General features: G+C 41.6%; 2 long non-coding RNA genes across 5 annotated transcripts in view; both read left to right on the forward strand.

The window, feature by feature from the left end:
* The first annotated feature begins 184 nt into the window (after positions 1-184).
* Positions 185-8,368, forward strand: LOC126989046 (uncharacterized). The gene is made up of 5 exons (XR_007742812.1): positions 185-268; positions 3,122-3,187; positions 4,674-4,755; positions 5,332-7,883; positions 8,129-8,368. It is a non-coding gene; the product is annotated as an uncharacterized LOC126989046 (long non-coding RNA).
* A 6,922-nt stretch (positions 8,369-15,290) lies between these two features.
* Positions 15,291-16,233, forward strand: part of LOC126989047 (uncharacterized) — a 34,596-nt gene continuing 33,653 nt past the window's right edge. For all 4 annotated transcript variants that reach the window (XR_007742813.1, XR_007742815.1, XR_007742816.1 and 1 more), the window contains exon 1: positions 15,291-15,436. This is a non-coding gene — a long non-coding RNA (uncharacterized LOC126989047). The remainder of the gene's footprint in view (positions 15,437-16,233) is intronic.

The raw sequence follows: 16,233 nt of genomic DNA on the forward strand, positions 1-16,233 counted from the left end.
CGATCTCCGACCCAAAAACTACCTCCTCGACCCAATAACTGCCTTCAAATATAGTTATCGTTAAAATGGTTCATTATATTGGTGTTTTTTGGCAATAGCTATAGCTCAGAAACCGGTAAACACGAGGCCCTGAGTACGATAATCTGGCAACGGTGCTCCAGCGGGTCACCAGGCGTCACCTGTACAGCAAGAGCAAGAGCACCCCTGTCATGGCGTCGCGGTGATGATGCTCGCCCGGCAATCCTTCCACATTTTCCGCCATTTCCCGGTAGGTGAGCGTCATTCCACCTTGTCCTTCCACGTGGAGACAGATTAAGGATGTATGAAGACCTGAGCACAGTATGAACGTTTGTGATAGGCTGTAAATAGGGTGATGAAATGGCTTGTCAGGGGAGGGATTACAGATGCAGAGATGATGCTCGCCTGGCAATACCTTCCACATTTTCCGCCATTTCCCAGCGGGTGAGCGACATTCCACCTTGTCCTTCCACCTGGAGACAGATTAAGGATGTATGAAGACCTGAGCACAGTATGAACGCTTGGGATTGGGTGTAAATAGGTTAAATAGGGGGATGAAATGGGCTGTCAGGGGAGGGATTAGGTCCAGTCAAGTTGGCGGTGGTGATGAGCTAGTGGTGATGATTTGGGGCTTGCTTCTCCAGGACCAGTGATGGGGTGGTGGTGATGATGGGTCAGTGGTGGTGATGAGCTAGTGGTGATGATTTGGGGCTTGCTTCTCCAGGACCAGTGATGGGGCGGTGGTGATGAGCTAGTGGTGATGATTTGGGGCTTGCTTCTCCAGGACCAGTGATGGGGTGGTGGTGATGATGGGTCAGTGGTGGTGATGAGCTAGTGGTGATGATTTGGGGCTTGCTTCTCCAGGACCAGTGATGGGGCGGTGGTGATGAGCTAGTGGTGATGATTTGGGGCTTGCTTCTCCAGGACCAGTGATGGGGCGGTGGTGATGAGCTAGTGGTGATGATTTGGGGCTTGCTTCTCCAGGACCAGTGATGGGGTGGTGGTGATGATGGGTCAGTGGTGGTGATGAGCTAGTGGTGATGATTTGGGGCTTGCTTCTCCAGGACCAGTGATGGGGCGGTGGTGATGAGCTAGTGGTGATGATTTGGGGCTTGCTTCTCCAGGACCAGTGATGGGGTGGTGGTGATGGATATATGGTGATGATGTCAGTGGTGATGATGGATTTGGGGTATACCAATTTCATCACCAAACCGTTTCGCCACCTGTGTTTTCATCCGTTTAGTCACCACGCTTTTTCTCCCTGTTTTAAGAATCTTCATGACTTTTTTTCATATGGATATACCAGCAAAAAAAAAAAAAAAAAAGGAAATAAATTAATAAATAAAAAGCAAATAGGAATGAAGTAAACGCAGAAAATGATCCGTGTGACCATTGTCTGTAGTATATGAAAATAAAAACCCATACCTCTTTTTACATTGCAGTAGAAATAGATCAAAAGGTACATACAGTAATTGTGTTGTTGCAAAACAATAACAACAACAACAACAAAGAATTAAAAGGTAACAATATAAATATTTTGGTGGAGAGCGGCCACAATTTTAGTGAGGACATGCGGAAATCAATTGTTAATCATATATTGGACTCGGAAGAAGACACTGACAGCTTCTCAGAAATTTAGTGCTGGTGATGGATTTTTCCTTGCATGCATCCCACAACTTCCAGAGACGGACTTGTCGGAATGCACACCAGTTGCCCACTGACCAGACGGTGTTATCAAGCCATGTTTGCCTTATATAATCTGTTAATTTTCTTGTAGGTTCGCACTGCTGGGATTTTTCCTGGAGTTCTTCAAAGGCTGGTCGGATATGTTGTTTAGGCAGGTAGGGAAGAGCAATTAAGGAGTTGACGTACAAAATCGTATACTGGGCCTCGCTCTATATGTGCAGTCGCCAGGCCAACCTGTTGCACTTTCCGCTAGACGGCTTGTGCCCAGTGAAAAAAATGAACCGACGGATACATTTCTCTATTCTACATTGCTGCTTCAAAATCCATTATTACCTCTTCAGCACAGTACGTACTACTCTTTATTTTTGTATTCTCACCAGTACATCTCCTGACTCACGTTCGTACCACACACCCCGTGTCTCCACTGATAACATTTATCACACAGTAGAGCCTGGTGACGTAATTGCACTTCATTCCAACAGCCTGAACAAGGGTGACAAGCTCCACTACAGTATGTCATCCTGAGGTGAATATTTGGCTTGCGACTGAGAACTGTCAATGGTTTCGATCAAGTGACCGAGTTATTCGATAAGAAGCATTCATCGACAGTTTCATTAAATTCAGAGTCGAACGAAAAAAATCACCCTGTTGAAATTTGTGGTGACAAAACGGATTTCACATTGGTGACGAATTGGAGTGCTTTGGTGACGAAATGGGTTTTTTGTTGGTGAACCGGGTATGTGGCGAACTGGACTGGTGACGAAATGGATTTGTGGTGATGGGCTTGTGGTGATGATAAGCGAGGGTTGTTTTTGTAGGTGACAGCCCTGTGTGACCTGCTGTAGCCTTCGTCAGGTCAACCTTCACGTGGGATTAACTTTAATTAATTAACAAGAGTACATCACAGCGGTGCGCATATTCCCAAAGTCTCTGTACAGGGCCGTATTACTAGATATTTCCTTGCCAAAGTTCACGGTAAATCTTACGACTATCGGCTCCTAGCGGGTGCGGTTTTAGGGCACGGTGTGGTGGTAATTACAGCGTTTCCAGCACGTCCGACTGGGTGTTGACAAGTGGACAGGCGTGTTCATGTCACAAGGGTGTATTTTTCCACGCGAGCTCTTCCCTTTCTTCACCCCAGCGCTCGCAGTCTCATCGCACATTGACTTAGAAGAAATTGTGGCCAGCGCAGAAAAATACACCCCTTGTGACAAACACGCCACCTGTCCGCTTGTCAAAACCCCGTCGGACGTGCTGGAAATGTTGTAATTACCACCACACGCTGCCCCAAACGCATACCACCCGCTAGGAGCCGCTAGTCTTAACCCAGTAGCAGCGACGGGCCAAATTTGTGCCATGGTTTTAACCCCCCAAAATAAATGATACATAAACTGATCATTTTTTTTTTCCTCCTCAGATTTCGGGCGCCCAGCCGTACACGTGAACTAACAGAGTCTTGGCTTCAGGGCAGGTCGCTGAAATGGTATGTGTGTGTGTGTGTGTGTGTGTTAGGAAGGTTTTCATCATTAATATAAAAACTTGTAATTATTCTCTTTACAAATGTATTACCAAGAATTGTGTGTCTGTCTGTGTGTGTGTGTGTGTGTGTGTGTGTGTGTGTGTGTTAGGAAGGTTTTCATCATTAATATAAAAAACTTGTAGGTATTCTCTTTACAAATGTATTACCAACAATTGTGTGTCTGTGTGTGTGTGTGTGTGTGTGTGTGTGTGTGTGTGTTAGGAAGGTTTTCATCATTAATATAAAAAACTTGTAGGTATTCTCTTTACAAATGTATTACCAACAATTGTGTGTATGTGTGTGTGTGTGTGTGTGTGTGTGTGTGTGTGTGTGTGTGTTAGGAAGGTTTTCATCATTAATATAAAAACTTGTAGGTATTCTCTTTACAAATGTATTACCAAGAATTGTGTGTCTGTGTGTGTGTGTGTGTGTGTGTGTGTGTGTGTGTTAGGAAGGTTTTCATCATTAATATAAAAACTTGTAGGTATTCTCTTTACAAATGTATTACCAACAATTGTGTGTGTGTGTGTGTGTGTGTGTGTGTGTGTGTGTTAGGAAGGTTTTCATCATTACTTTATTAACTTGTAGGTATTCTCTTCTTTACAAATGTATTACCAACAATTGTGTGTGTGTGTGTGTGTGTGTGTGTGTGTGTGTGTGTGTGTGTGTGTGTGTGTGTGTATTTACCTATTTGTAGTCTACCGGGCAGGAACTAAACTCTAATAGTCCCGTCTCCATATCTAAATTTATCCAGCCTTTCCTTCATTTGTGTGTGTGTGTGTGTGTGTGTGTGTTCTCCGTCAGTAGGAAGGTGATTCATCTAGCCCAACCTGACCTCGTGACACCAGACCCGGGGGTATGGGACTCATGACGGCAGTTGTGTCTTCCCTAAGGTCAAGGATGGCCACACCGACACCTCCACCACTCCTCCTCCCAGGTGGTGTGTGGCTGGCTCGGGTGGCCTGAACTACCTTCTGGGCCGTGTGTGGCTGTTGGATTGGGAACTTGGCGGTAGAAGTGTGTGTGTATGTGTGTGTGTGTGTGTGTGTGTGTGTATGTATTTTCTTTTTTTTATCATTGCGAAATTAATTAACAAACATAACGACAGCTTGACCTTATTAACTGACTTACCTGTGTGTGTGTGTGTGTGTGTGTGTGTATTTTCTTTTTTTTATCATTGCGAAATTAATTAACAAACATAACGACAGCTTGACCTTATTAACTGACTTACCTGTGTGTGTGTGTGTGTGTGTGTGTGTGTGTGTGTGTGTGTATGTATTTTCTTTTTTTTATCATTGCGAAATTAATTAACAAACATAACGACAGCTTGACCTTATTAACTGACTTACCTGTGTGGGAGTGTGTGTGTGTGTGTGTGTGTAGTCATTATTGCATTTTTCACCCTCTGTGTTGAAGGATATTCACTAATTTTTTTGGGTTTCCTTTGGAGGTCCGCGAGACAGTGGCTGGCGAGGGAGAAGGAGGAAGAGGAGGAGGAGGAGGAATGACCAAGAGGAGGGAAGAGACAAGAGGTAAGTCCTTCCTTTCCCTTCCTTTCCCTTCCTTTCCTTTCCCTTCCTTTCCCTTCCCTTCCCTTCCCTTCCTTTCCCTTCCCTTCCCATCCTTTTCCTTCCTTTCCCTTCCCTTCCTTTCCCTTTCCTTCCTTTACCTTCCTTTCCCTTCCCTTCCTTTCCCATCTCTTCCCTTCCCTTCCTTTCCCTTCCCATCCTTTCCCTTCCTTCCCTTCCCACTCCTTTCTTTTCCCTTCATTTCTTTCCCTTCCCTTCCTTTTCCTTCCTTTTCCTTCCCTTCCCTTCCTCTTCCTTCCCTTCCTTTCCCTTCCCTTCCATTCCCTTCCCATCCTTTACCTTCCTTTCCCTTCCCTTCCATCCTTTCCCTTCCCTTCCTTTCCCTTTCCTTCCTTTCCCTTCCCTTCCCTTCCTCTTCCTTCCCTTCCTTTCCTTTCCCTTCCCTTCCATTCCCTTCCCATCCTTTACCTTCCTTTCCCTTCCCTTCCATCCTTTCCCTTCCCTTCCTTTCCCTTTTAGCCTTTGGAAGTAGCTAATGTTAGAGCCAGAAGCATCTGACAGTCCCATCTCTTTTTACAGGCCAAGCAGTGCAGAGGAGGAGAAGAAGGAGGAAGAAGAAGAGGAGGATGTGACCTCTATACATAAAGGCAGAACTATATATAGAAGCTTATGGAGTAGAGGAAATATGTCAATCTATGGAGAAGGAGGAGGAGGAGGAGGAGGAGGAGAAGGTTAACTTGTAAATATAGGCAGTTTATATACCAAGGAAAATATTTAAATGATTTGTATTATGCATCTATTTAAATGTACGTTATGCACTTAAATGTATGTCTGTATAAGGTTGTGGGATTTACTTATATTGTCTGTGGTATTTTTTTTACTTATAAGGTTGTACTGAGGATTTTACTTATAAGATCTATGGCTGTATGGAACTCCTACAAACCCTTTCTACTATGGCTATTAATTAACAAAAACCTCTTAGTTTCAGCTTGTGTACAGGGTTAAAATATAGTTAATGTTAGAGTTGGAAGTGTCTGACAGTCCCATCTCTTTCTTACAGGCCAAGCAGGAAGAAGAAGGAGGAAGAAGAAGAAGAAGAAGAAGAAGAAGGAGGAGGAGGAGGAGGAGGAAGAAGAAGGAGGAGGAGGAGGCAACTTATAAATATAGACAAGTTTATGTGTCTAGGAAAATATTTAAATGATCTGTATTATGTAAAGTATTGAATTTAAAATATATCTACTAATAATTTCTATGCATGTTTACAGGGTTACATATTTAAGCTGTAATATAATTTACATGTATTTAAATGGGGTTTTAAGTATAAGGTGTTTGGTATTGCTATACTTATAAAATCTTTGGTTTTTGGGTATATAATTCTAAGTAAGTGTTTCCCTACGTTATTTAAGTGTAAAGTAAGTGTGTAAGGTATTAAGTTATATATTAAAGTGTGTACCGGGTTCTCTAATAAGTGTGTAGTGATGGGAAGTATTTAAGTGTAATGTATAAAGGTTACATATATATATATATATAAGTATTTAAGTGGGAGCAGCAAGTAGTGGGCTGTATTTTTCTACACTTTTTTGCCCTTGAAAAAAAAATACTGTGAAATCTTTAAGTGTACTGTATGAAGGCTATACATTTATAAGTATGTGTAACGTCCTGTGGGAGCTAACTAATGTAAGGGTGATTTCATAAGTGTTACCGTAGTGGTGTGACTTAATCAGCAACCTCTACTGCAATTAGTCTGAGTACAATTACTGGTTCTGGTACTCTGAGTATAAACAAAACCTTTTAATTTCAGTTACCAAGGACAACCTCTGCTGCTCTGGGTATCAACTCCTGCACTCCTGGGACTGGTGTAACATCTGCATGCCCTCGTAATAACTCACTCTGCTTCTGCTATTCGTAACACCTCGCTCTGCGCCTGCTGTCGTACTAACTCCTGCTCGCTTAACCCGCATGGATTTTGTATAACACCTATAGTTTTCGTGTGACGGTTCTCTTCACTCTTCCTTCATAACTAATCGCACGGCTTTGCATAAAAACTCCGGCAACTTACGGCTTAAATTTCGCATGAGAACTACTCCTGCTTACGTATGACAATTCTCTCTGGCTTTCCTAACAATTCATGGATTTTGCATAACCCCATTCCATTTCCGCTGTCATGCTAACCCATACTAATGCTGGCTGGAGTATCCTAACCCATAGTCTAAGCTGCCGGCCAGAGCTTCAGGTGACCCCTAACTTGAAGCCTGTCGGATCAGCGTCTAGCGAGGGAGGTTCCGTCAGGTTCCGTTCACCCCTAGAGCTGTCTCCCTTCACCTTAAAAAAATAGTTTGACATCATTTGAGAGCAGCAGTACAGGCCAGGTATCAGAGAGGGGTTCAGGCCTATATGGGGGCATCTCCGTTAGGCTTGTACCTCAAAAAATAAAAGATTGAAAATTAAAAAAGACTGTATGTGAGAATCCTGACTATGGAGGGAGATTATCCTCAAACACGTACGGTTATATATATGTGTCTTTTACCCACCCATGCGTGCAGTACGGTTGAACATTAGAACGTAAGAACATGGTGGTGGTGGTGGTGGTAGGGGATCATGTTTCTTAATGGTCCCTCTAAGCGAGAAAAATTAGAAAAAATCATCACTCACACAAACCATTTCATAATACATATCCAAGCATTTGTCATCAGATTATGTATCATCTATTTTGGGGGGTTTATATCATGGCACAAATTTGGCCCGTCGCTGCTACACGGTAAAGCCACAAATTTGGCCCGTCACTGCTACACGGTATAGCCACAAATTTGACCCGTCGCTGCTACCGTATTAAAAAGCATTACCAAGCACATCAGACGCCCGGGAAACATACTATACACTATGAAAGCCTTACCAAGCACATGCAACCTCTACCAAGCCTTACCTCATAAAATAATCTACCAATTAATATATTTCCCTGGTCTAACAGTCTACATTTTCAGGACTCGTATTTATATATTTATTTTTATTGTGTTATTTTAGTGTTGTTGTATGTCTGTTTATTGAGGGGACTGTTTGGGTCTTGTATTTTCTGTTGTATATTTCCAAGGCCAAAAAGGTCAGTAATTGGGTTCTCAATGATGTTTTTTTAGGTTGATGGTACAGAGGAAGGGTCATAAAAGCACCCCTGTCTGTAACTCCCCTGAAAGCCTTGTCAAATATGTGTTTTTTAGGTTCATGGTACAGAGGAAGGGTCATAAAAGCACCCCTGTCTGTAACTCCCCTGAAAGCCTTGTCAAATATGTGTTTTTTTAGGTTCATGGTACAGAGGAAGGGTCATAAAAGCACCCCTGTCTGTAACTCCCCTGAAAGCCTTGTCAAATATGTGTTTTTTTAGGTTGATGGTACAGAGGAAGGGTCATAAAAGCACCCTTGTCTGTAACTCCCCTGAAAGCCTTGTCAAATATGTGTTTTTTAGGTTCATGGTACAGAGGAAGGGTCATAAAAGCACCCTTGTCTGTAACTCCCCTGAAAGCCTTGTCAAATATGTGTTTTTTAGGTTGATGGTACAGAGGAAGGGTCATAAAAGCACCCCTGTCTGTAACTCCCCTGAAAGCCTTGTCAAATATGTGTTTTTTAGGTTCATGGTACAGAGGAAGGGTCATAAAAGCACCCCTGTCTGTAACTCCCCTGAAAGCCTTGTCAAATATGTGTTTTTTAGGTTGATGGTACAGAGGAAGGGTCATAAAAGCACCCCTGTCTGTAACTCCCTGAAAGCCTTGTCAAATATGTGTTTTTTAGGTTGATGGTACAGAGGAAGGGTCATAAAGCACCCCTGTCTGTAACTCCTGAAAGCCGTGTCAAATATGTGTTTTTTTAGGTTCATGGTACAGAGGAAGGGTCATAAAAGCACCCCTGTCTGTAACTCCCCTGAAAGCCTTGTCAAATATGTGTTTTTTTAGGTTGATGGTACAGAGGAAGGGTCATAAAAGCACCCCTGTCTGTAACTCCCCTGAAAGCCTTGTCAAATATGTGTTTTTTAGGTTCATGGTACAGAGGAAGGGTCATAAAAGCACCCCTGTCTGTAACTCCTGAAAGCCTTGTCAAATGTTTTTTTTAGGTTCATGGTACAGAGGAAGGGTCATAAAAGCACCCCTGTCTGTAACTCCCCTGAAAGCCTTGTCAAATATGTGTTTTTTAGGTTCATGGTACAGAGGAAGGGTCATAAAAGCACCCCTGTCTGTAACTCCCCTGAAAGCCTTGTCAAATATGTGTTTTTTAGGTTCATGGTACAGAGGAAGGGTCATAAAAGCACCCTTGTATGTAAATCCCTGAAAGCCTTGTCAAATATGTGTTTTTAGGTTCATGGTACAGAGGAAGGGTCATAAAAGCACCCTTGTCTGTAACTCCCCAAAGCCTTGTCAAATATGTTTTTTTAGGTTGATGGTACAGAGGAAGGGTCATAAAAGCACCCCTGTCTGTAACTCCCCTGAAAGCCTTGTCAAATATGTGTTTTTTAGGTTGATGGTACAGAGGAAGGGTCATAAAAGCACCCCTGTCTGTAACTCCCCTGAAAGCCTTGTCAAATATGTGTTTTTTAGGTTGATGGTACAGAGGAAGGGTCATAAAAGCACCCATGTGTGTAACACAACTGAAAGACTTGTCAAATATCTGTTTTTAGGTTGATGGTACAGAGGAAGGGTCATAAAACCACCCCGGTCTGTAACACCCCCTGAAAGCCTTGTCAAATATGTGTTTTTTAGGTTCATGGTACAGAGGAAGGGTCATAAAAGCACCCCTGTCTGTAACTCCCCTGAAAGCCTTGTCAAATATGTGTTTTTTAGGTTCATGGTACAGAGGAAGGGTCACATTTCCACAGATCATAAAAGCATCTCGGAAAATGCCCAAACCTCCACTGAAAGCCTTGTCAAATATGTTTTATTTTTTTTATGTCATGGCCTATTGCGCTGGTAGGCATCTTCCCAGTGGATCCTGATGGTCGGCCCAAGGCTTCTTCCCGGTGGGGCCTGATGGTCGGCCCAGCCCGTTCTGGCACAGGCAAGTGTTTATAGTGGTGCCATCTTGCATTGGCTCATGCTGCCCTCCCGGAGCTCATCTTTAATCCTAGAATCTACCCTTACCTGTGTTAGGATAATAGGCTACTGGTGTGATAAACTAAATCTCTCATTATAACCTTTCTCCTCTTCTGTTCAAAGCTAAAAACCTAATCTTTTTCCCTCTTCCTATAGCTCAAGCCCATCCATAGGGGGGGGGATTGAGGTCTAGCACTGTCTTGGATAAAAATGTGAGAGGATTATCCCAGCTTAGCTCAGGCCCTTGGAAACCACTTATAGGGAAATACATGTAAGGTTGTGTCTACAGGTCAGCTAGTATTCCTCCTGTCTCATAATGCTTATAGTTTTTGCCTTCAACACTGATTTGATAACAAGGTGCCAATGCTCAGGTGAGGGAAAGTGCATGTGTGGGGGTGGGTCGGACAGAGAGCTTTACTATATGAAAAGGCTTCGTACACTCAGAATTTGCCATGTTTAACCCTTGAAAGCTTAGTTCTGGCTAGATATCAAGCTTTAAAGCATCACATTGAGCAAGGGTTGATGTAGGAGAATCAATTACTTCCCCACTCAGTATTTAAAGAGACTGACTATTTGGAAAGGTCCTGTACACTCAGAATTTGCCATGTTTAACCCTTGAAAGCTTAGTACTGGCTAGATATCAAGCTCTAAAGCATCACATTGAGCAAGGGTTGATGTAGGAGAATCAATTACTTCCCCATACAGTATTTAAAGAGAGTGACTATTTGGAAAGGTCCTGTACACTCAGAATTTGCCATGTTTAACCCTTGAAAGCTTAGTTCTGGCTAGATAATTACCGGACATTAAGTGTCTTACCATGGTCAGTGTCAGCATTTGTTTAGCCTTAATTATCATGAGCATAGTTTTATATCAAGCACTGACTCTTGGGTAAGACTTTGAGAAGGTCTTAATGTACTCAATCTTTGGCATATAAAAACAAGTCTAGCAATGCCTTAGGAAGATACCATGAGCAAGGGGTGAGTTAGGAAACTGATGTACCTATCCCTCAATACTGCATAAACAATGGATCGAGGGCTTGTTCAGTATATATATATCAGGCACAATTGTCCATCTTTTGAGTTAGTTTATCAAAGACATATCACAATCTTCTACCATGAGCAAGGGATGAGTTAGCAGCTTGATATATATTCCTTAATACTACAAAAATAATGGAAAGAGGGCTTGTTCAGTATATATTATCACTCATATAGGTTACAATTGTCCATCTTTTGAGTTAGTTTATCAAAGACATATCACAATCTTCTACCATGAGCAAGGCATGAGTTAGCAGCTTGATATATATTCCTTAATACTGCATAGACAATGGATCGAGGGCTTGTTCAGTATATATATATATCAGGCACAATTGTCCATCTTTTGAGTTAGTTTATTAAAGACATATCACTGAATATTCTACCATGAGCAAGGCATGAGTTAGCAGCTTGACATATATTCCTTAATACTGCATAGACAATGGATCGAGGGCTTGTTCAGTATATATATCAGGCACAATTGTCCATCTTTTGAGTTAGTTTATCAAAGACATATCACAATCTTCTACCATGGGCAAGGGATGAGTTAGCAGCTTGATATATATTCCTTAATACTGCAAAGATAATGGAAAGAGGGCTTGTTCAATATATATTATCACTCATATAGGTTACAATTGTCCATCTTTTAGTTTATCAAAGACATATTACTGAACCTTCCACCATGAGCAAGGGATGAGTTAGCAGCTTGATATATATTCCTTAATACTGCATAAACAATGGATCGAGGTCTTGTTCAGTATATATATATCAGGCACAATTGTCCATCTTTTGAGTTAGTTTATCAAAGACATATCACAATCTTCTACCATGGGCAAGGGATGAGTTAGCAGCTTGATATATATTCCTTAATACTGCATAGACAATGGATCAAGGGCTTGTTCAGTATATATATCAGGCACAATTGTCCATCTTTTGAGTTAGCTTATCAAAGACATATTACTGAACCTTCCACCATGAGCAAGGGGTGAGTTAGCAGCTTGATATATATTCCTTAATACTGCAAAGATAATGGAAAGAGGGCTTGTTCAGTATATATATCAGGCACAATTGTCCATCTTTTGAGTTAGCTTATCAAAGACATATTACTGAACCTTCCACCATGAGCAAGGGATGAGTTAGCAGCTTGATATATATTCCTTAATACTGCAAAAATAATGGAAAGAGGGCTTGTTCAATATATATTATCACTCGGATAGGTTACAATTGTCCATCTTTTAGTTTATCAAAGACATTACTGTATCTTGTACCATGAGCAAGGGCCTTAGGGTGACTTATAGGAGATAGTTATACATTCCTATGTGTTTCATAGAGGAAAGCAAGAGATCTAGAATGATATATATTCTAATGTTTCTTCATCTCTTATAGTTAAATAGTTCAGCAGTGAAAATCAGTTTTATGCTGAGTGCTGAGTAGCCTTGATGTCGATCGGCCAACACGTACCTCAAGTCAGCATGCATTTGTGTTATAAGGTCAATAAACTCAAGGCCCAGAATCAATCAGCATTTTTGAAGTCGGCATTTAAAGTCAGCATCTCTCTCTCTCTCTCTCTCTCTCTCTCTCTCTCTCTCTCTCTCTTCCCAGCACGGCTTAATTCGATATCAGCCCTTAATGATGTTGCCGTTAAGTATCTCATTAACGATCATGCATGCAGGGGACGAGAAAGCTGAAAAAAAAGTAAACTATGACGAGGCGGAAGAATTATATATGGCGAGCGATCGAGTCCATTGGCGGGGGTGTTGCCATTCTGAGAAAAAAAAAACTTGTTATTTTCTCGTAAGTCTATAAGAGTATTTCTTCTATCCCTGTGTCTCGGTATGCTAGGTCACAGGTCAAGTCATGCAATAAACATGTTCTGTACGAGTGTGGTGACTCCGGAAACAATATATCATTAGTGTGCCGAGGTGACCGATCAGCTGATTAAAACAGCTGATTGGGTACGCGGAGATTTAAACATTACGTCATAGCTTTCGGATAGGTTTAATTTACAGATTTACATAGAAAATCAGACCCCAGGGTCCAGACTAAGTGGCCTGTCCTTAAACTAAGTGATTCTACATTAATCCGATGGCTCCATAACGTTGCATTTCAACTCTTGTTAATATTGAGTTGAAGGAAGTGACGGCCGAGCTTATTTTTAAAGGAAATCAATCGTGTGACCACTGAAGGAAGGCAGGGAGCTTATTCCATTCTCGCACTACAACGTTGATGAAGAAAAGTTTGGTTCAGTCTGAATTTACTTGTCTACATTTGAGTTTTACGCCTTAATTTGTTCCTCGTACGCAGAGTGTCATCGATCATAAACAATATTGATCTGTCTACATTCGTGAAACATATGGAGCCAAGCTCAGCAAATTCAGCATGGCCCAGAATTTCTTTAAGTCGGCATGGTCTGAAGTCAGCATGGCCTATAGCTGGCTCGATCCCCCAACTCGGCATATGTCGGTACAGGAAGCTTTTTTGTAGCGATATGCTTAATTCACCTCAGCCTATGACCTTTTCTGAGCTCAGCATACTACTACTACTACTACTACTACTACTACTACTATTACTACTACTACTACTACTACTACTACTACTACTACTACTACTACTACTACTACTACTACTACTACTACTACTACTACTACTATTACTACTACTACTACTACTACTACTACTAGTACTACTACTACTACTACTATTATTACTACTACTACTATTACTACTACTACTACTACTACTATTACTACTACTATTACTACTACTACTACTATTACTATATAGGGGTTTAATTATGAACAAGTCAGCAATGCTCACTCGATCAGGATGGCGCCTAGCTGTTTCTCAATGCTGATCCTATTTTGAACTCAGCATGCATTAAAGAGTTACTGATTTCAGTCTGTATAGCCACTCTGAGCTCAGCATGGTGGTCTATATATGACAGCATGATCGTTTTCTTGATATGCTGAGTTCGGAGTTCAACATGGATTTAAGTTAAGATTAGCATATGAGTCAGCATGGCCATAAGTTTAAATCAGCTTGCATAAGATCGAGTCAGCATGGCTATCTCTTTCAATGCTGACTTTTTATAGGCTCAGCATGGGAGTTATACAAGTGAACAATGCCGTCATTGCACTCAACTTACTGCATATATTGTGACCTTTATTTCAAGTCAGCATTCATCATGAAGTCAGCATGTGACCGTAAGCTTAAATCAGCTTGATAGCATAAGATATAGCATTTCAGCATATATCCTTCAACTTAATATCAACTAGAGTAGAAATGCAACGTTTTGGAGTCTTCTGATTAATGTAAAATCACTTAGGTTTAAGGACAGACCACCAAGTCTGGACCATGGGGTCTGTGTGGTCTGATTTTCTATGTAAATCTATGTAAAGGTTGGAACAATTAGTTTTGAGGTACAACAATAAGTTTTCCTGTTCCAACGTCCATCTTCCCTTATTAAATATTTCAAAGCCATTATTTACACGGCTTTAGGTTTAATTAAAGAGAAAAAGCGATATAATTACCAGTTTATACAGGAAGAAACGTTGTAACCAATGGCTTTAAGATCTAATTAATACGTGATTCATTTCCCTGCCTCCCTCCCTCTATCTCCTCTCCTCCTCCCTCCATGCTTCACGTAAGGAGACTACTAAGTGTATTAAGAACTCCCTGAAGCCATTATTCCCACATATAAGCTCATTACATCATATTGTAAGCCCGTGCTGAAGAGTGATAGGATTTTATACTTTCTGCAGTTTCGTTCACAACATGTGCCGAGACCCAGACCCAGACCAACCCATTAATAACGAATAATAATGATTCCAAGGCTTTACCGCTGTTATTAAGGCCCCGGCAGGACTTAATTGGGGTTTACTAATGATAGGACACGCGATAAGAGGGCAAAGGGGCAGTTAAATAGAGTAATTAATGTTTCCGTGGTTAAACTAAAACTATTTATGTCAGCGATAATATACCTAAGCACTGCAAAAAAAGCCCTATTAATTAAACATTTCGACCCTACCTCCAAATAAATCTAGTTATTGGAGCGGAAAAGACAGTTCCAGGGTCATTTAATTCAAGTACGAGAATCTATTGAGCTGGCAGGAATCAGCTCGCAGCCGAAAAATAGCTCGCAAAGGGGACTTGAAACAATGCTTAATTTTCAATATATCACTCACTGCTATCGTTTAACTGTCCCTTTGCGACTTCAATACACTGAAAATACATCAGATAAACACTTAAAATCAGTAGAAGGCTTTAAAACAAACACATAGGAGATTACATAGGAGGAACTACTCGGAGCTGATACTCACTCCTGGTTTGGGCAATCTCAACGCTTATATATAGATCACAGGTGGTTAAAGAGACATAAATCAAGGCAAATTAAGACGTTTTTTGCTGTCTTTACCCCATTGGACATGTGTAGTGGGTAGTATCGCGACTTATTTCCCCGAGGAGGTATTTCTCGCACACACCTGGAAGCCACTGTCATCCGTGAAGGGAGTCGGCTCTTATATTTTTGTGTTTTTTGAAGCGAATTATCCTGTTGCCGAGGGAGCCATGCATCTGGAAACGGTAAATAGTCCCTCGTGATTGTTTTGGGCGGGTGAGGGCAGTGAATTAAGGCTTGTAATAGGTGGAAATAGGGAAAATGTATCTGTGGGGGAGAGAGGTGGATTTCAATGGCCGCCGTGGTCGTTCAGAAGTTCATCGTTTTTTACTGATTTCCGGTAAAGTAGAGTACGTAGCGGCACGGGGCTTGAGGGGCAGGGCGACACGTGCATTGCATTCCTGTGTGTGAAGTTGGAGAGCGGGATATAAGCCGGTAAGGTCAGAAAGGTCACGTATATAACTGGCTTGGGGTGTCCGGCTCCATATATGACCTTAATTATTAATGACCTCTAAGACCTTCGGGCACTATGATAGGGAGAACTGAGATGAATGACCTAATGTATGGGGTCAAATGAGGTGTGAGTGTCTTAAATATTGAATTATGGGCGTTTAGCGGTGAGGTCATAAGGGCGTGATGGAGCGAACCATATGTGACGTATTATCTCAGTTATCAATAACACCTAAGAACTTTGAACGCTATGAGAGGGAGAACTAAGCTGAATGACCTAATGTATGGGGTCAAATGAGGTGTGAGTGTCTTAGATATTGAATTATGGGCGTTTAGCGGTGAGGTCATAAGGGCGTAACCGGCGGATGGAGCGAACCATATGTGACGTATTATCTCAGTTATCAATAACACCTAAGAACTTTGAACACTATGAGAGGGAGAACTAAGCTGAATGACCTAATGTATGGGGTCAAATGAAGTGTGAGGGTCTTAGATATTGAATTATTGGCGTTTAGCGGTGAGGTCATAAGGG

Source organism: Eriocheir sinensis, unplaced genomic scaffold, assembly GCF_024679095.1.
Source record: "Eriocheir sinensis breed Jianghai 21 unplaced genomic scaffold, ASM2467909v1 Scaffold103, whole genome shotgun sequence".
NCBI classification, from domain to species: domain Eukaryota; kingdom Metazoa; phylum Arthropoda; class Malacostraca; order Decapoda; family Varunidae; genus Eriocheir; species Eriocheir sinensis.